A 22,082-nucleotide genomic window follows, 5' to 3' on the forward strand; every position below is an offset into this window, starting at 1 on the left:
GCTTCCTGCTGCTTTTTGCCTTCTTGTGCAGCTTCCTCCTACAGTGTTAAGCTTCCCCTCTGTCTTTACTGGGTCTAGATGTTTCTTAGTGCAGGGACCCCTGGTCCAAACGACGTGCTCCACTCCTGGCTCTTCTTGCTGATAGTGAGGTCCCTCTCCAGCCTCTGGAATTGGCTTCTTTTAAACCTAGTGGAATAAAACCAACCAATCCCTACAAGAGTTTTATACACCTTATTTGCATAGTCTCAGCAATAATTGTGTGGGAATTAGAAGACCATGGCTAGAAAAGCCATATAAAAGTGAGTCATCGTACCACCAAAAGAAAACCAAACCTGTTGCCCTCAAGTCGTTTTTTACTTACAGTAACCCTATAGGACAGAGTAGAACTGCACCATAGGGTTTCCACGAAGTGGTTCATGGATTTGAACTGCCATCCTTTTAGTTAGCAGCAGAGCTCTTAACCACTGCGCCACCGGGGTTCCCATCGCACCACAGGGGTGAACAAATACTGCATCTCTTAGGGCTTGTCCTTATCAGTTGCTGTCAAGTTGCCTCTAACTGATGGCAACTTTCTGTGTAACAGAATGAAACGCTGCTCAGTCCTGCACTATCCTTACTATTGTTGGTATGTTTGAGCCCATTGTTGCAAATATTATGTCAATCTGTCTCATTAAGTGTTTCCCTTGTTGCATCCAGAATAAGAAAGCTCCCTTCTCAGGCCAGGTGTATCTAATGGAAATCTTAGACTCCTACTATTCTGTTTCCAACTCTAAGGCTATAACAAATTCCCACTTTCTACTTCTCTGTTCATTTCTGACACCAGGTAACTCACAAAGCACTTGTCTCTGATGCCTGCCATCTGGGATTAGGTCAGATCTCACCAGTTAAAAGGACACTGTCCTTCAGACTGCCAAATAGGCAGATGGCAGCCACAAGCTCAGGAGTCCACACAACACCCTTATTTCTGACATGGTTGCCGGATTCAACTTCGGGGTTTTTCCATTACCCCTTCAGGATGTCAGCAGCGAGCTCGTTGGCCTTCTCCAGACTCCCTCACTTTCACCTGTTGGCTCGTACTACTCCTTTGGGTTCGATAATTTGCTGGAACAAAGTACAGAATTCATGGAAATTGCTATACTCATGATTACAGATTTATTATAACAAAGGATCAGCATAAAGAAGAAGCACATGGAGTAAGGTATGGGAGGGTCCCCAATGCAGAGCTTCCATGTTTCCAAAAGGGTGTGCTACCCCCTAATTATATCGATATCTTTCGCCCATTACACATTTAATGGAACATACATGTTAAGAGGCTCTATTGGCATCATTACGTAGTCATGATTAAGGCCTCACTGGATGCAAATGATTGATTGAATCATATCCTACTCCCTTCCTGATCAGCAACATGGTGGTCATTCTGGCTTGACCAGTCCCCATTCATTTGGGCAAATCCTCAGGTAATAGTCCTTTGACCTAATTAACAAAAGACACTTAACTCACTTGGAAAATTTCAAGGGTAACTATCACTAGCTGACCACAAAGGCCACATTGCTGTTAATTACCTCGTATTTGTTTTTGCTGACCCTCTACCAAACTGGGTGTCCTTTTAGAGAAATTGGTGTTTCCCGGTGATGTATCCAAAGTCAGCAAGATGTTGTTGTGCCATCCTCACTTCTAAGGACCATTCTGGCCATATTTCCTCCTGATTTATTTGTTCTTCTGGTAGTCCGTGGTATATTCAGTACTCTTTGCCAAAACTGCAATTCACATGTATCAGTTCTTTTTCCATCTTGCTTTATCAGTGTCTAGCTTTCCTATGCATGTGAGGTGATTAAAAAGACCATAGATTGGTCAGGCACACCTTAGTCATTAAAGTAACATGTTTGCTTTTTGACACTTTAAAAGAGGTCTTTTGCCTTAGTTTTTCCCAATGTAATTTGTCTTTTGATTTCTTGACTTCATCTGCTTCCATGTACATTGATTGTTGATCCAATTAGAATTGAAATCCTTGATAACTTCACTTTCTGTGTCATTTATAATGATGTGGTTTATTGATCCAGTTGTAAGGATTTTCGTTTTGTTTTCAGTTCAAGTGAAGCCTGTAGTCTCTACCTTCATCAGTAAGTGCCTATAGTCATTTTTACTTTCAGCAAGCAAAGTTGTGTCATCTACATATCTCAGGTTGTTAATGAGTCTTCCTCCAATCCTAATGCCAGGTTCTTTTTCATATAGTCCAGTTTTGGATTATTTGTTCAGCATACAGATTGAATATGTAAGGTGAAAGAATACAACCCTGCCACGTACCTTTTCCAATTTGAATCTGCTTAATGTCTCCTTACTCTTTTTGAATGACTGCCTCTTGATCCATGTACAGGTTCTCTATGTACACAATTAAGTGTTCTGAACTTAGATTTTGGTCATGGTATGTATAATTTGTTATCATCCACACAGTCTAGTTGTGAAGTCGGTAAAACATTTACCTGATTTGGACCAAGATCCATCTATATTGGCAGTGATATCCCTCATTCCACATCTTCTGAATGCAGCTTGAATTTCTGGAATTTCTCTGTTGAAGTATAGCTGCAGCTGATTTTCAATTATCTTCAGCAGAATTTTGCTAGCATGTGATATTAATGATCTTGTTTGATGAATTCCACATTCTGTTTGATTGCCTTACTTTGGAATGGGCAGAAATATGAATCTGGTCCAATTGGTTGACCAAGAGTTGTCATTAAGATTTTTTCACATAGCTAGTAATTTTATCCAGCATTGCATCTGCTTGTTGAAACATCTCGATTGGTATTTCATCAATTCCTGGAGCCTTGTTTTTTTCATTGATGCCTTCAGTGCAGCTTGAAGATTTTCGTTCAGCAACAGTGGTTCTTGATCATATGCTACCTCCTGAAATGGTTACATGTTCAAGAATTCTTTTTAGTACACTGTCTCTGTGTATTGCTTCCATCTTTTGTTAATGCTTTCCTCATTAATTTTTTGCTCATAGAATTCTCCTGTAATTTAACTTGAGGCATAAATTTTCAGTTTTTTCACCTTGAAAATCGCTGATTCTGTTCTTCCCTTTTGGTTTTCTAAGTCAGGGTCTTTGCATGTTTCATTATTATACTTTACCTTGTCTTCTTGTGCCTTTCTGAAATATTCTGTTCTGCTGTTTTACTTCATCATTTCTTCTGTTCACATTTGCTGCTCTGTGCTTAAGAGCAAGTCTTTTTCTCTCTTATGTTTTCAATGACCTTTTACTTCATTTCTGATATCATCTTGCAACTCTTTGATCATTGGTCATTAGTGTTCACTGCGTCAAGTTTGTACCTGAGATGGTCTCTAAATTCAAATGGGATATTCAAGGTTGTACTTTTGGTTCTTATAGTTGCTTTGATTTTCTTTAGTTCAAACTGAACTTGCATTTGTGGTCTTTACACATTCGGTGCCTTGCTTGGTTCTGACTGATAATATTGAGTTGCTTTCATAATGTCTTTCCAGAGATGCAGTTGATTTGATTCCTATGCAATACATGCGATGAGGTCCATGTGTATAGTCGTCGATTTTGTTGTTTCCGATGAACAAGTCGTCGTTCTTGCAGAAATCTGTCATATTATCTCTAGCATCATTCCTGTCAACAATTTAATATTTTCTGTCTACTGTGTCTTATTTATTTCCAACTTTTGCATTTCAGTCACCATTAATTATCTACACATCTTGATTACACGTTGGTTAAATTTCAGACTGCAGTAGTTTGTGACCGTCTTCAATTTCCTCATCTTCTGTCACTCCTGGTTAATGCATAAATTTGAATAATAGCCATATTAACTACTCTTTCTTGGAGGCGTATAAATATTAAGCTATCACTGAGAGCATTGTACTTCAGGAGAGATAGTAAAATATTCTTTTTGATGATAAGTGCAGTGCCATTTTCCTTCAATTGTTTATTCCTGTACAGTAGACCATATGGTTGTCAGAATCAGAATGGTCAGTTGCAGTCCATTTCCACTTGACAACATCCAAGACATCTGTCTTCAAGCATTCTATTTCATTTTTGATGACTTTCAGTGTTTTTGATTCATACTTCATACACTCAGTATTCAGTGTTCTGATTAGTAATGGATGTTTACAGCTGTCATTTCTCATTTAGAGTCATGCCGTATAAGCAAATGAAGGTCCCAAAAGCTCTACCCTCCCTGTGTCATTAAGATCAATTCTAATTTGAGGAGGCAGGACTTTCCTGGCATAATCTGAGTGCCTTCTAACTTCAGCGGCTCATCTTCCAGCACTAATCTCTGAGAATATTCTGTTGTTATTCATGAGATTTTTATCAGCTAATTTTAGAAATAGACCAGCAGGCCCTGCTTCGTAGTCTCTCTTAGTCTTGAAATTATACTGAATGTTGTTCACCTTGGGAAACCATTTTATTTGAAATACAGGGAGCATAGCTTCCACCATCATAGCCACACACAATCCTCCACAGAATGCCACCACCTGTCTGTTTCTCTTCGGGCTTACGTTCTTTACATAGCATGAGTGGTATGGTCATGTGTATTTAAAACTTGACTTCCCTTAAAATGATATGAATTACACAGAATCATCCTTTCTTTATTGAGGAATCCTATTTGTTTTTTGTTTTTTTTGGTTTTTTAAGCATTTGAAAATCATAGTGGAGAAGGTTCAGAATTCTCTTTATTATAAGTGACTTCCTAGTGTAAAATTATGTTTTGGGATATAAAATATTTTCCAACTGTTTGTTAATAGGAAGCTTTTGACTCTGTATTTTTTAGATGTTTTTTCTACATGTGTGATCACGGAATTATCAGCAAAAGAGATCATTGATGAAGGAGAATTATTCCAGAGAGTGATTTTGGAAAGAAAAAATGGAAACCATGGCATCGAGGATTTTCACTTCAGTGAAGTCAGGGGAGATGTGCCTGAGTTTGAAAGTCAGTGGAGAGAAGATGAAAGAAATAAGAACGAAGTGACTATGGCCCATGATGAAATTTTCTATGCTAGCAGAGATCAACACGTTGAAAGACATGCAGGAAACGAGTATATGACATGTTTTAAAAATATGATTGAATTAAGCTTTCAGTCCCATGTGTATGAAATGCAGAAATTTCACACTGGAGAGAAAATATATGAATGTCATCAAATGGAGACATCTACCAACATTGGATCTGCAGTTCCATCCCTTCAAAGAATTCCTCCTGGCTTTCAAAGGAACATTTCCAATGAATGCAGGGAGGTTTTCATGCATCCTTCGTGGTTTCTACAACACCAGAAAACCCACAACAGAGAAAAACCTTACAAATGTAACGAATGTGGCAAAACCTTTAACTGGGGCTCTAACCGCAATAAACATCAGAGAGTCCATACTGGGGAGAAACCATATAAATGTAATATATGTGGCAAGGTCTTTACTCAACGTTCAAGCCTTAAAAGTCACCAGATAATTCATAGTAGAGAGAAACCCTACCAATGTAATCAATGCGGTAAGGCATTTTTCCGAAAATTAAGTCTAATTGAACATCAGCGCATTCATAGTGGAGAGAAACCGTACAAGTGTAATGAATGTGGTAAGGCTTTTACCCGAAAATCAGGTCTTTTGAAACATAAAAAAATTCACACTGGAGAGAAACCTTACAAATGTAATGAATGTGGCAAGAATTTTAGCAGTCCATCAGTCCTTTGGAATCATAAGAAAATTCATACTGGAGAGCAAAAGTACAGATGCGATGAATGTGGAAAAGCCTTTATGTGGGGCTCAAATCTCACTAGGCATCAGAGAATCCATATTTTAGGAAAACCATATAAATGTGATATGTGTGAGAAGGCCTTCAGTCATCCTGCAAGCCTCAGAACTCATCAGAGATGTCATACTGGAGAAAGACCTTTCAAATGTATTGAATGTGGTAAAGCTTTTACCCAGAAATCAGGTCTTGTGGAACATCAGCGAACTCATAGTAGAGAGAAACCTTACAAATGCAATGAATGTGGTAAGAGTTTTGGCAGCCGATCAGTCTTTCGGAAACATAAGATAATTCATACTGGAGAGAGTCCTTATAAATGTATTGAATGTGGTAAGGCTTTTTCTGAAAGATTAAAACTTGAGGAACATCAACGAATTCATAGTGGAGAGAAACCTTACAAATGTAATAAATGTGGTAAGGCATTTGCCCGAAAATCAGGTCTTTTGGAACATCAACAAACTCATGGAGAGAAACCTTACAAATGTAAAGAATGTGATAAATCTTTTATCCGAAAATCAAATCTTTTGGAACATCAGAGGTTTCACAGTGGAGAGAACCCTTACCAAAGTAATGAATATGGCAGGGCTTTTTACAGTACATCAGCCCTTTGGGATCATAACAAAATTGATACTGGAGAGGAAAATTACAGATGCAATGAATGTGGAAAATCCTTTAAGTGGGGCTCAAATCTTACTAGGCATCAGAGAATCCATACTGGAGAAAAACGATACAAATGTAATATATGTGATGAGGGCTTTATTCGTCGTGAAAGCCTTACAGCTCATCAGAGAATTCATACTGGAGAGAATAATTACAAATATACTGAATGTGGGAAAGCCATTAACTGGGGTTCAAAACTCATTGAACATGAGAGACTTCATACTATACAGAAACCTTAGAAATGTTCCAAGTGTAATAAGGCTTTACCCAAAGATCAAATCTTGTGGAGCTTCAGAAAATTCATAGTAGTGAGAAACCTTTCCAGTGTAATAAGTGGCATGGTAAGCCTTTATGTGAGGGTCAATCCTCATTAAACATCAGTGATTATGTAATAGAATGCAGTGTATATGGCAAGGTCACTATGCCAAATTAACAATTTACAAATCATGAGACTTCAACATGGAGAAACCTTTTGAATGTAAATAATTTGGTAAAACAATTAATTCTCACAATGGACTACACATCAGAATTCATTCTGTGGAGAACTGTCTAGTCCTCAAAGAATAATTAACATGAGATGTTACATTTTACAGTGTAATTAAATGTTAGGGTTTGTTAAAACTCATGAGATTATGTGTGTCAAGGAAGGAAGGACGTGTGGCAAGATCCATTTCTCTCTTACTAGTAAACTAGTTGAGGTTTCTTGAAATTGCTACATTACAACTTGTGACTTTCTACTTGAAGTTTGAAATCTGTTGCTGTAAGAATAATTTCAAATAAAAGAGCCAGCACAAAGCCAGTTCCCGTCAGGCAGAGTGCAAATATATCCCAGATTTCCACATTGTCCAAGCTGCTGTACCACTCCATCTGTAACACCAGCCACTCTCTATACCCTTCAGTACTCTTCCCTCCCGTTTGTATTCAGCAATTAGCTGCAAAGCCTCACAGAGCTCAGGAACTGTACTTAAAATTAAGTGGTTTATTAAGGAAGTTGACAGGATCAACAAGCTACAACTTGGGATTAGGATCAGGAAGCATGCAGGCAGAGTCTAGATGACTTCTCATGTTGCGAGCACATCCCTCCCTTAGTGCAGGACAGCTCTGTCAGCTCCTCTAGGGTGTGCAAGCAAGCAGGCCTCTCTGCCATGCATGCCCCCCGTGCTGTGCACACACTCCCCCCCGCCCCGCCCCACACCATGCATGCCTCCTCTTGGCCTCCTGAGGACCGGCCTCTTGGCCCACTTGTCTGTTACCACTGAATCTGCTGCAGGGCCCCTTTCCAGGCCTGCTGCCACTGGCTCTGCCACAGGGCTTCTTCCAGGCCGTTAACTATAGTCAGTGTTACAGTCCTTGACCTATGTTATAGCTATTTTAGGAGGTTTCCTGCCTCCTCTGCCTTTTTTCTACCTTTCGTTGTTATTTTCTTTCTATCTGAAAAACCTCTGTGGGTTGGTTGTATACTTAAACTATTTGTCAATTTCAAGGCGTGGCTTGCTGCCCAGGGCTAAGGTCTGAACAATCACCTCTGGGTAGGCCACAGAAACTTCATTTGCATAGTAGCCACTTCATTTGCATAGTTTATTGACCAGTCCCTGCAAGGTGCATACCAATTACAGGGCAGGCCATAGGACAGACATTGTGTATCAAGCCGTTTTTTTACAGTTTACCCAGGAAATGTCAATCAAGTTAGACAAAAGTAAACCCTCTGGGTTAGAAAACTAGTAATGGTAACCCCTCAGGGCTTAGCGGAAAAATTAAACTTTTTACAAAGAAACGAGGCAAAAATCTTAATAAACTTGTTTTACTACAGTTCTTATGATGCCTTCATTACTGGCCTTCCACATGTTATGATGGTCTCTGGGAAGCAATGAATGAGATGAAATGCTCTGTTTTATTAGTTGTAGTCCCTGGGTGGTAGAAATGGTTAAGCTGTTGACTACTAGCCAAAAGTTTAACAGTTTAGCGTCCATGTCAATTTTAGAGTATGTGGAGGAGTGAAAAATAGATGTAAAACAATTTAAACAATCATGATTCAGAGGGTCACTTATAGGAAAGAACTAATTCAGCAAGTGACCATGGAACAGCACACAGGTACATTGAGAGACTGAGATTTTCATGGTAGTCGAATAAGTTACTAAGGCTTCCATATCTGGTAGAAATAATGAAAGGCTAATGATGTCACTGTGGGACAAAGACATATGTTTGACTTTTTTTTGTCTCTGGATTGGGAGAATGGCCTGAGTCATTTTGTCTTTCTAAAGCAGCCTGGCAAAACCACATGGTCATATCAATTGATGCATAAAAGGTATTTGATAAAATCCATCACACTTGATAAAATCTCAGCAAAATGGGAATAGATAGGAAATATTTCAACATAATAAAGTACGTATATGCAAAATCAATGGCCAGCATTCTCAACAGAGGAAGACTGAACGCCTTCCCCTTGAGAACAAGCACAAGAATGCTCAATATGACAACTCTTACTCAATATGGTACTGAAAGTCCTAGCCAGTGCATAAGAAAGCAAGCAAAGGTATCCAAATCAAAAAGGAAGAACTATTACAATCTCTATTTGCAGGTGATGTGATCCTATACATAGAAGACCCTAAACGTTCCACAAGAAAATTACTGGATCTAATAGAAGAATTCAGCAATGTTGAAGGTACAAAATCAACACACAAAAATCAGTTGGGTTCCTTTACATTAACAAGGAGTATTCTTAAAGAAAATGAAGAAAACAATACCATTTACAATAGCCCCCAAAATGATAAAATACCTAGGAATTAACCTAACCAGGGATATAAAAGACATACAGTGAAAATTAGAAAACACTTTTACAAGAGACTAAAAGAGATCTACATGAACGGAAGGACATTTCATACTCATGGATTAGAAGACTTAATATGGGGAAAATGTCAATACCTAAAGCCATCTAGAGATAAAATGCAATCCCAATACAAATTCCAACAATATTGTTTACTGAAATGGAAAAAATAATGACCAAGTTTACATGGAAGGGAAAGAGGTGCTGAATAGCCACAGCAATATAGAAGAATAAAAAAGTAGGAGACCTCATACTCCCCAATATTCAAAACATAACTATACAGACATTGTAGTCAAAACTGTGGTACTGTAGACGCATAGACTAGTGGAATAGAATTGAGAACCCAGAAATCCATGCATTTATGTATAGAAAACATTTTTTACAAAGGATCAAAATTCATTCAGTTGGGAAAAACTGCCTAGTGAATGGTGCTAGCAAAACTGGATATGCACTTGCAGAAAAATGAAACAGGACCTATACCTCATACCGTACACGATAACTCAAAATGGATCAAAGACGTAAATGTTAATCCTAAGAGTATACATTTCCTGGAAGAAAGGTAGAAAAATATGGGAGCTAATTTACAAATGCATGGATAGCAAAAGAAAAATGATTGGGACCTCATAAAAATTAAATATATTCATCAAGAGGCTATTAAATACTTATATTCATCAAAAGATTTTATTAAGCGTAAAAAGACAATTTACAGACTAGGAAAAAGATCTTTTGAAAACAAATCCGATAAAGGTTTGATGTCTAAAATATGTAGAAAACTAACAGCAACAAAAACAAAAGGGGCAAAGGACATGTACAGACAATTGACCAAAGAGAACATTCAAGCAGCCAGCAAACATGAAAAGATGCTTACATTAGCCATTAGAGAGATGCAAATCAAAACTACAATGAGATGCCATCTTGCCCAGGCTAAAATGGCACTGATTTAAAAAAAAAAAATGGTGAGGATGTGGGGAGATTGGAACCTTTATCCATTGTTGATGGGGCTGTAAAATGGTACAACCATATGGAAAATGCTATGGTGCTTCCTCAAACTAGAAATACGTTATGATACAGTAATCCCACTCCTACGTATAATATACTCTAGAGAACTATCTAACGAAAGACACGGACAGTCATAAGCCCACCTATGGTCACTGCAGCATTAATAGCCAAACAATGGAAACAACATAAGTGACCATTAACAGATGAGTAGAGCAAAATGTACATAGATTCAGTGGAACACTATGCTACCATAAGGAACAGTGATGGGTCTGTGAAACATAACATGGATGAATCTGGAGGACAGTGCTAAGTGAAATACGTCAATCATGTAAATAAAAATACTGTATGACCCCACTTTTGCAAGAATACAGAAAAATATATATACAGACACCAATGTTCATTGATGGTTACCAAGAATGGGGGGGAGGGGTAGTCACTCTGCACCACCAGGGCTCCCTCTAGATTATAGGTAACTTTTAAAAAATTTTTTTGGTGATGGGAAATGTAGCACGGAATGTGTGTGTATAACTGCAGAAAAGGAAAGGGTGTCAGTGCTAAAGAATATGACATATAATTTTGCAACAACACCAACAATAAAAAATGGTCATTGTGACGGTAAAGGTTGTGTGTGAACTTCGCTGGGCCATGATTCTTAGTGGTTTGGCAGTTATGTAATGATGGGATCACTTCCATGATGAAATCTGCTATATGAGTAGTCAATCACTTGAAAGGGAGTTTGCTCAGGGGTGTGGCGTGCATCCAATGTATATATGGACTTTCTGGCAAAGCTTGCTGGCTTTTGCTCACTGTGGATCCTGCATCTGGCCGGTCATCTCTGGTCATCTCTGGTTCTTGGGGCTTGAGCCAGCAGCCTGCCGATCGTGGATTTGTCAGCTCTTGCAGGTACGTGAGTCAGGAGAAGCCTCCTTTGACTGGACCTGCTTAGCCAGGGGGAGACCAGCAGTAGGTAGGCTCCCATGGTGTCCATCACCTACAATGCCAGTTAGAGGGCTTGCATGGGAGAATGTATATTTCCACCATGCAGCTTTCAGAAGCCAGGGGTAATCAGTGTGAAAATGTCCCGTTTGTTTCTCACCCACAATACAAATCAGACTGCATCAAAGTTTTCCTTCTCTGCCTGGACAGCTTTTGGGCCGGGGGACTGCTCGTTAGGGAATGTTTCCAGTTGTATGCTGTCTGCTTCTTTTTGTACATAAAAGCTCTGATTGGAAGAGTTTGATGTTTTTGGAGTAATACATGTTTACCTTTTTCTAATGGCCTCCTAGCTATCAGAAATCGGGTACAACATGTGGGCACCATGCAGTGTTGGTGGATTGCATCATAATGTCACCTTGGAATTACAGTAGCTTTTATAATTCAGAGATTAATGGAAAAAATCAAACTTGGAAAGTGAAAAGAAGCAATTATCAGAGGGCAGAGCTTAAGCAAAAGAAGCAAAATGGAGTATATGTGGGTTGGATTCATATTTAACCACTGGTATTGTATTTTGATCCTGTTTTATTTGTATTTTGATCCTGTTTTATTCAGGATGTTTCAAGGGTCTCATGGATTAGAAAATTCTATCTTTTTTTCACAATCATGAGGGACTCACATTCCTTCTACCAACGCAATCATATCCTACCTCAGTAGTGTAGTACGTAACAAACATTAACAAAGTACCATTAATTTCTCACAGTTAAAAGGCATATAGAACAATTTCCATTGTGGAATCAAATAAAATTCTGGGAATATACACTTAAAATTTTCACTTCAGGTATTCTCTCATGAACATGCACTAGGTAATTATGAATCCAAATGCCTGTTTTTGTGGTAAACACCCACGGCTTGTATTGGCCTTGATTTACACATGATGAAAAATACCAAAGTGTTATGTTTATGGCAAATGTTAGGAAATAAACATACACCAGGAATAAGGATAATTTTTTCTACTTGGAGCACTCATTGAAATAATATTGAAAAGATCAATGTTCATGAGTTTTCCCTTCAGGGTGAACATACACAGTGGTAATTTTTCTTGTAGATAAACAAGAAACTACATATTCACTTCCCAAAACTTTTATTAATTTCCACTGGTGGCCAACCTGCAGGAAGAGGATGGATTCTGTATTAGATTCCTAGGACTGCCGTAACAAACTACCCCAAAGTGGGTAGCTTAAAGCCACAGAAATTTATTTTCACTTCTGGTACTAGAAATCCAAAATCAAGAAATCGGCAGTGTTGGTTCCTTCTGACAGACTCGGAATTAGAGTGACCCCGGGCTTTCTCAAATGATTTTTTTGCATCCATCGATATGACCATATGATTTTTTTTTTCTTTATTCCCATCCTAGGTTACCTTAATTGACTCTCAGAGATTGAACCCACCTTACGTATGTGGAATAAGTCCCACTTGGTCGTGGTGTATTATCCTTTTCATATACTGTTGCCCATATCCTAATAGTTTTTAAATTTTTCATTGATCAGATGCCATGTGGCTTACTGTAGCATCATAGAAAGTATCGAAGTCCAGTAGTGTCAGTCCTGAAATGCTGTGTCAGTGCTGTGTTTCTTCTTCACTGTTGTGTTAGCTATTCTGGGCCTTTGCCTCTCCATAGATCTCATGAAAGATATTGATCCGTAGTTTTCATTTCTTGTAATGTCTTTTGGTTTTGTTATTAAGCTAATGCTGGCCTCATTAAATAAATTAGGAAATGTTTCATCTGCTTCTGTATTTTAGAAGAGATTGTAGAAAATTGGTATCCTTTATTTTTTAAATGTGTATTAGAGTTCAGGGAAATTACTGGGCCTGGTGATTTCTTCTTTGGAAGGTTATTAATTTTGATTCAATATAGTTAATAGGTATAGGTCTTGTCTTAGCCATCTAGTGTTCCCGTAACAGAAATACCACAAACGGGTGGCTTTAACAAAAAGAAACTTATTTTCTCAAAGTCTAGTAGGCTAGAAGTCCAAATTCAGGGTGTCAGCTCCAGGGGAAGGCTTTCTCTCTCTCCGTCTCTCTCTCTCTCTCTGCTCTGGAGGAAGGTCTTTGTCATCAATCTTCCCCCGGACTAGGAGCTTCCATGCAGGAGCCCCAGGTCCAAAGGATGTGCTCTGCTCCTGGCGCTGCTTTCTTGGTGGTATGAGGTCCCCACTCTTTGCTAGCTTCCCTTTCCCTTTTATCTCTTGGAAGATAAAATGTGTTGGAAGCCACACTCCAGGGAAACTCCCTTTACATTGGATCAGGGATGTGACCTGAGTAAGGGTGCTACATCCCACCCTAATCCTCATTAACATAATCTAATCTTGCCTCATTAACCACAGGCAGAGATTAGGATTTATATCACACAGGAAAATTACATCAGTCACAAAATGGAGGTCAACCACACAATACTGGGAATCATGGCCTCACCAAGATGACAGATATTTTGGGGGGACAATTCAATCCAAGACAGGCCTATTCAGATAGGAACTTCTTCTGAGTGAGGACTGGTAGTTTGTGTCTTTCAAGATATTGGTCAGTTTTATATTTATCAGATCAGATTTGTGGTTATGGAGTTGTTTATATCTCTATTATCCTTTAGTGTATTCTTTAAGTGGCAATTTTGTGAAGTTGATTGATGGTGGCTGTTCTGGTCAATTCTATCCATGCTGATATTCTGCCTGCTTGATGTATCAATAACCGAAAGAGGAGTGTTAAAGTCTCTCTACAACTATACAGTCATGTACCACTTAATGTCTATGATATGGTCTATGAAATAGGATGTTTATATGATTTGGATATTTTGCAAAGACCATATTATTTTCTTACGGCAACTTTGAGGTAGTGGAAGTGTTCCTTACTAAGAGACACGGAAGGCTTGGCGATCTGCTCACTACTGTCTGGATCTGGGTAGGTGGCTGAATCCTGGGGGAGCGAGGGTACAGCAAGGGCATAGTGAGGGCACATGCTGACCTGATGGAACCTGGGGACTGGGCCTTTAGGCAAGTCCCTGGGGCACTCAGGATGTTAGGCCTCTCAGAGTCCCAGACAGCCCTGCAGGCCCACTTCTCTGAGGTTGAGGTCTCAGGGTGCAGAACAAGCCCGAAATAAGTTCCCTAAGCGTAAGCTGGTTGAAGGTGCAAAAGTGGGTGCCCCCTCGTGGCTACATCCAATTATGTCCACTACATCTCATTCTCTGATCGGTATTTCTGAACTTATGAGAGCACAGATGTTTATGCAGTCGGATGTTGCCCAAATGGATGCTATGCAGCACATGACTGAAATAGTGGATTTGTCTATTTCTCCTTGTATTTTCATCAACTTTTTTTCTTTGTTTCACAAATTATTTTATTTTTATTATGATTTTTGTTGTACTTCAGATGAAGGTTTACAGAACAAACTAGCTTCACTAAACAGTCAGTACATTTTTTTTTTTTTTTTAATGACATTGGTTAACAAACCCACGACGTGTCAACACTCTCCCTTCTCAGCCTTGGGTTCTGTATTACCAGCTTTCCTGTTCCCTCCTGCCTTCTAGTGCTTGCCCCTGGGCTGGTGTGCCCCCTTAGTCTCATTTTGTTTTGTAGACCTGTCCAATCTTTGGCTGAAGGGTGAACTTCGGGAGTGAATTTATTACTGTGCTGAAAGGGTGTCCAGGGGCCATACTCTCAGGGTTTCTCCAGTCTCTGTCAGGCCAGCAAGTCTGGTCTTTGATTTTGAGTTAGAATTTTGTTCTACATTTTTCTCCAGCTCTGTCCGGGACCCTCTACTGTGATCCTTGTCAGAGTAGTCAGTTTGACGGTAGCTGGGCACCATCTAGTCGTACTGGACTCAGTCTGGCGGAGGCCGTGGTAATTGTGGCCCATTAGTCCTTTGGACTAATATTTCCCTTGTATCTTTAGTTTTCTTCATTCTTCCTTGCTTCCGAAGGGTTGAGACCAGTGGAGTATCCTAGATGGCCACTCACAGGCTGTTAAGACTCCAGACGCTACTCGCCAAAGTAGAATGTAGAATATTTTCTTTATAAACGATGTTATGCCAATTGAGCTAGATGTTCCCTGAGACCATGGCCCACATAGCCTTCAGCCCAGCAATTTGGTCACTCAGGGAGTTTGACCTTGCCTTGTACAAGTTGTGCTGGCTTCCCCAGTGTTGTGTACTGTCTTACTCTTCACCGAAGGTACCACTTCTCTATTGTCTATTTAATGTTTTTCCTTCCCCGCCCCCTTCTTTGTAAGCATCAAAGATTATTTCTTTTCCTGTGTAAGCCTTTTCATGAGTTTTTACAGTAATGATCTCATACAATATTTATCCTTTTGTGATTGACTTACTTCACTCAGTATAATGTCCACCAGATTCATCCATGTTATGAGATGCTTCACAGATTCATTGTTGTTCTTTATCATTGTGTAGTAATCCACTGCGTGTATGTACCACAGTTTATCCATTCATCTGTTGATGGGTATCGAGGTTGTTTCCATCTTTTTGCTATTGTGAACCATGCTGCAATGAACATGGGTGTGCATATGTCTATTCGTGCAACAACTCATTTCTCTAGGATATATTCCTAGGAGTGGGATTGCTGGATTATGGTATTTCTATTTCTAGCTTTCTAAGGAAGCACCATATCATTTTCCAAAATGGTTGTATCATTTTGCATTCCCACCAGCAGTGCCTAAGAGTTCCGATCTTCCCGTAGCCTCTCCAACATTTGTTATTTCCTGTTTTTTTTTTTTTTTATTCATGCCTGTAATGCCGGGGTGAGATGATATTTCATTGTGCATTTCTCTAATGGATAGTGATCAGGAACATTTCCTCATGTGTCTCTTGACCACTTGAATGTCTTCTTTGGTGAAGTGTCTGTTCATTTCCTTTGCCCATTTGTGTGTGTGTGTGTGTGTGTATGTGTGTGTGTGAGTTAAGTGAAAGTTTACAAATCAAGTCTGTCTCTCATACAAAAACTTATATACACTTTGCTGTGTTCTCCTAACTGCTCTCCGCCTAATAAGATAGCATACTCCTCCTCTCCATCCTGTATTTCCCGTGTCTATTCAAACAGCTCCTGTCCCCCTCTGGCTTCTCATCTCGCGTCCAGACAGGAGCTACCCACATAGTCTCATGTGTGCTTGATCCAAGAAGCTCACTCTTCACCAGTATCATTTTCTATCCCATAGTCCAGTCCAATCCCTGTCTGAAGAGTTGGCTTTGGGAACAGTTCCAGTCTTGGGCAAACAGAAGGTCTGGGGACCACGACATCCAGGGTCCCTCCAGTCTCATTCAGACCAGTAAGTCTGGTCTTTTTCTGAGAATTTGAGATCTGCATCCCGCTGTCCTTCTGCTCCATCAGGGGTTCATTGTTGTGTTCCTTTTCAGGATAGTCATCAGTGGTAGCCAGGCCATCTAGTTATTCTGATATCAGTCTGATGTAGTCTCTGGTTTATGTGGCCTTTCTGTCTCTTGGGGTCATCTTTACCTTATGTCTTTGGTGTTCTTCATTCTCCTTTGCTCCGGGCGAGTTGAGACCAAGTGATGAATCTTAGGTGGCCGCTTGCTAGCATTGAAGACTCCAGATGCAACCCACCAAAGTGGGCAGAACGTTTTCTGAATACATTTTGTTATGCCAATTGACCTAGATGTCCCCGAAACCGTGGTCCCCAGACCCCCATCCCTCCTACTCTGGCCTTCAAAACATTTGGTTGTATTCAGAAAATTTCTTTGCTTTTGGTTTAGTCCAGTTCTGCAGACCCCTCCTGTATCGTGTGTTGTCTTTCCCTTCACCTAAAATAGTTCTTGTTTACTAATTGCTGAATACCCTTCTCCCTCCCTCCTCTCCATTGTAACCATCAAAGAATATTTTCTTCTGTGTTTAAACTTTTAAGTTTCTATAATAGTCGTCTCATACAATATTTGTCCTTTTGCAACTGAATAATTTCAGTCATCATAATGCCTCCCAGATTTCTCCATGTTATGAGATGCTTTATGGATTCATCGTTGTTCTTTATTGTTATGTAGTATTCCATTAGGTGAATATACCACAATTTATTTATCCATTCAGCCATTGATGGGCACCTTGGTTGCTTCCTTCTTTTTGCTATTGTAAACAGTGCTGCAATAAACACGGGTGTGCATATATCTGTTTGCTTGAAGGTTCTTATTTCTCTAGGATATATTCCAAAGAGTGGGATTGCTGGATCATATGGTAGTTCTATTTCTAGCTTTTTAAGGAAGTGCCAAATGGGTTACCAAATTGGTTGTACCAGTTTACATTCCCACCAGCAATGTATAAAGTGTTCCAGTCTCTGCACAACCTCTCTAACATTTGTTATATTGTGTTTTTTTGGATTGATGCTAGCCTTGTTGGGATGAGATGGTATCTCATTGTAGTTTTGATTTGCATTTCTCTAAAGGCTAAAGATCCTGAGCATTTCCTCATGTATCTGTTAGCTGCCTGAATCTCTTCTTTGGTGAAGTGCCTGTTCATATCCTTTGCCCATTTTTAATTGGGTTATTTGTCTTTTTGTTGATGAGTTTTTGCAGTATCATGCAGATTTTAGAGATCAGATGCTGCTTGGAAATGTCATAGCTAAAAACTTTTTCCCAGTCTATAGGTAATCTTTTTATTTTATTTTATTTTTTTGTGAAGTCTTTGGATGAGCATAGGTGTTTAATTTTTAGGAGCTTCCAGTTATCTAATTTCTCCTCTGGTGTTTGTACATTGTTAGTAACGTTTTGTACACTGTTTATGCCATGTATTAGGGCTGCTAGTGTTGTCCTTATTTTTTCTTCCATGATCTTTATTGTTTTAGATTTTATATTTAGGTCTTTGATCCATTTAGAGTTAGTTTTTGTGCATGGTGTGAGGTATGGGTCTTGTCTCATTTTTTTGCAGATGGATATCTAGTTATACCAGCACTATTTGTTATACAGATGGTCTTTTCCCCATTTAACAGTCTTTGGGCCTTTGTCAAATATCAGCTGCTGATATGTCAATGGATTTATGTTCGGATTCTCAATTCTGTTCCATTAGTCTATGTGTCTGTTGTTGTACCAGTACTAGGATGTTTTGACTACTGAGGCGATATAATATGTTCTAATTCAGGTAGTGTTAGGCCTCCCACTTTGTTCTTTTTTAGTAATGCTTTACTTATCCAGGGACTCTGTCCCTTCCACATGAAGTTGGTGATTTGTTTCTCCATCTCATTAAAAAATGTCATTGGTATTTGGATCAGGATTGCACTGTGTCTACAGATCGCTTTGGGTAGAATAGATATTTTTACAATGTTGAGTCTTCCTATCCATGAGCAAGGTATGTTTTTCCACTTCTGTAGGTCTCTTTTGGTTTCTTGCAGTAGTGTCTTGTAGTTTTCTTTGTATAGGTCTTTTACATCTCTGGTTAGGTTTATTCCTAAGTACTTTATCTTCTTTGGAAGGAATATACAGAGTCATTATACCAGAAGGAATTAGTCGACATTCAGGTATTTCAAAAGGTAGCATATGATCAGGAACTGATGGTATTGAAGGAAGAAGTCCAAGCTGCACTAAAGGCATTGGTGAAAAACAAGGCTCCAGGAATTGATGGAATATCAATTGAGATATTTCAACAAATCGATGCAGCACTGGAAGTGCTCACTCGTCTATGCCAAGAAATTTGGAAGACAGCTACCTGGCCAACTGACTGGAAGAGATCCATATGTATGCCTATTCCCAAGAATGGTGATCCAACCAAATGTGGAAATTATCGAACAATATCATTAATATCACAAGCAAGCAAAATTTTGCTGAAGATCATTCAAAAGCGGCTGCAGCATTATATCAACAGGGAACTGCCAGAAATTCAGGCCAGATTCAGAAAAGCATGTGGAACCAGGGATATCATTGTTGATAGCAGATGGATCCTGGCTGAAAGCAGAGAATACCAGAAGGATCTTTACCTGTGTTTTATTGACTATGTAAATGCATTTGACTGTGTGGATCGTAACAGATTGTGGATAACATCGGGAAGAATGGGCATACCAAAACACTTAATTGTGTTCGTGAGGAACCTGTACATAGATCAAGAGGCAGTTGTCCAGACAGAACAAAGGGGTACTGAGTGGTTTAAAGTCAGGAAAGGTGTGTGTCAGGATTGTATCCTTTCACCATACCTATTCAATCTGTATGCTAAGCAAATAATGCAAGAAGCTGGACTCTGTGAAGAACAGGGCATCAGGATTGGAGGAAGACTAACAACCTGTGTTGTGCAGATGACACAATCTTGCTTGCTGAAAGTGAAGAGGACTTGAAGCACTTACTGATGAAGATCAAAGACCACAGCCTTCAGTATGGATTACACCTCAACATAAAGATAACAAAAATCCTCACAACTGGACCAAAAAGCCACATCATGATAAACGGAGAAAAGATTGAAGTTGTCAAGGATTTCATTTTACTTGGATCCACAATCAACAGCCATGGAAGCAGTAGTCAAGAAATCAAAAGACGCACTGCATTGGGCAAATCTGCTGCAAAAGACCTCTTTAAAGTGTTGAAAAGCAAAGATGTCACCTTGAAGACTAAGGTGCACCAGATCCAAGCCATGGTATTTTCAATCCCATCATATGCATGTGAAAGCTGGACAATGAATAGGCAAGACTGAAGAAGAATCGATGCCTTTGAATTGTGGTGTTGACGAAGAATATTGGATATACCATGGACTGTCAAAAGAACGAACAAATCTATCTTGGAAGAAGTACAACCAGGATGCTCCTTAGAAGCAAGGATGGCGAGACTGCATCTTACATACTTTGGACATTTTGTCAGAAGGGATCAGTCCCTGGAGAAGGCCATCATGCTTGGTAAAGTACAGGGTCTGTGGAAAAGAGGAAGACCCTCAACAAGATGCACTGACACTGCGGCTGCAAAAAATGGGCTCAAGCATAACAACGATTTTAAGTAAGGTCCGGGCAGTGTTTCCTTCTGTGGTACATAGAGTTGCTAAGAGTCGGAACCGACTGGGCGGCACCAAACAACAACAACATCTTTTCATCTTGGGGGCTATTGTAAATGGTATTGATTTGGTGATTTCCTCTTCGACATTCTCTTTTTTGGTGTAGAGGGATCCAACTGATTTTTTATGTTTATCATGTATCCTGGAAACCCTGGTGGCATGGTGGTTAAGTGCTACGACTGCTAACCGAGAGGTTGGCAGTTCAAATCTGCCAGGCACTCCTTGGAAACTCTATGGGGCAGTTCTACTCTGTCCTATAGGGTCGCTATGAGTCGGAATCGACTTGACAGCAGTGGGTTTGGTTTTTGGTTTTTATCATGTAGCCTGATTGCTGAACTCTTCTATTAGTTTCAGTAGTTTTCTTGAGGATTCTTTAGGGTTTTCTGTGTATAAGATCATGTCATCTGCAGACAGAGATACTTTTACTCCTTCTTTGCCAATTTGGTTGCCCTTTATTTCTTTATCTAGCCTAATTGCTCTGGCTAGGACCTCCAGCACAATGTTGAATAAGAGTGGTGATAAAGGCATCCTTGTCTTGTTCACGTTCTCAAGGGGTATGCTTCCAGACTCTCTCCATTTAGGATGATGCTGGCTGTTGGCTTTGTATAAATGCCCTTCCCCTTTATTATGCGGAGGAATTTTCCTTCTATTCCAATTTAGCTGAGAGTTTTTATCATGAATGGGTGTTGCCTTTTCTGCATCAACTGATAAGATCATATAGTCCTTGTCTTTTGTTTTATTTATATGAAGGATTACATTGATTTTTTTTTTTTTTAACGTTGAACCATCCCTGCATACCTAGTATGAATCCCACTTGGTCATGGTGTATTGTTGAATTCTTTTCTCTAGAATTTTGTTGAGGATTTTTGCATCTAAGTTAATGAGGGATATAGGTCTGTAATTTCCTTTTTTCGTGCTGTCTCTACCTGGTTTTGGTATCAGTGATATGCTGGCTTCATAGAATGAGTTTGGGAATATTCCATCCTTTTCTATGCTCTGAAATACCTTTAGTAGTAGTGGTGTTAACTCATCTCTGAAAGTTTGGTAGAACTCTCCAGTGAAGCCATCCAGGCCAGGCCTTTTTTTTGTTGGGAGTTTTTTAATTACCTTTTCAATCTCTTCTTTTATTATGAGTTTATTTAGTTGTTCTCCCTCTGCTTGTGTTAGTTTAGGTAGGTAGTGTGTTCTAGAACTTCATCTATTTCTTCCAGGTTTTCAAATTTGCTAGAGTACCATCTGATACGATTCTTTTACTTTTAGTTGGGTCTGTTGTGATACTGCCTGTCTCATTTCTTCTTTGGGTTATCTGCTTCCTCCCCTGTCTTTCTTTTGTCAGTTTGGCCAGTGATTTATCGGTTTTGTTAATTTTTTCAGAGAATCAGCTTTTGGTTTTGTTAACTCTTTCAATTACTTTTCTGTTCTTTATTTCATTTAATTCTGGTCTAATTTTTATTATTTACTTTCTTCTGGTGCATGCTCTTTTCTTGCTTCTTTTCTTGCTCTCTTTCTATTTGTTCAAGTTGTAGGGTTAATTCTTTCTTTTTGGCCCTTTCTTCTTTTTGGATGGGTGCATTTATTGCTCTAAATTGGCCTCTGAGCACTTTTTTAGCTGTGTCTGAAAGGTTTTAATATGAAGTGTTTTCATTCTCATTGGATTCTATGAATTTCCTTATTCCATCCTTAATTTCTTCTATACCCCAGTCATTTTTGAGCAAGGTGTTGTTCAGTTTCCAAGTGTTTGATTTCTTTTCCCTAATTTTTCTGTTATTGATTTTTACTTTTATGGCTTATGGTCAGAGAAGATGCTTTGTAATATTTCAGTATATTGGATTCTGTTAAGGCTTGCTTTATGACCTAAATGTGGTCTGTTTTGGAGAATGTTCCA

General features: G+C 39.2%; 1 pseudogene; it reads left to right on the forward strand.

The window, feature by feature from the left end:
• Nucleotides 1-11,762, forward strand: part of LOC126086215 (zinc finger protein 665-like) — a 60,386-nt pseudogene extending 48,624 nt beyond the window's left edge.
• Nucleotides 11,763-22,082: the final 10,320 nt, after the last annotated feature.

Source organism: Elephas maximus, chromosome 11 (assembly GCF_024166365.1).
Source record: "Elephas maximus indicus isolate mEleMax1 chromosome 11, mEleMax1 primary haplotype, whole genome shotgun sequence".
NCBI lineage: Eukaryota > Metazoa > Chordata > Mammalia > Proboscidea > Elephantidae > Elephas > Elephas maximus.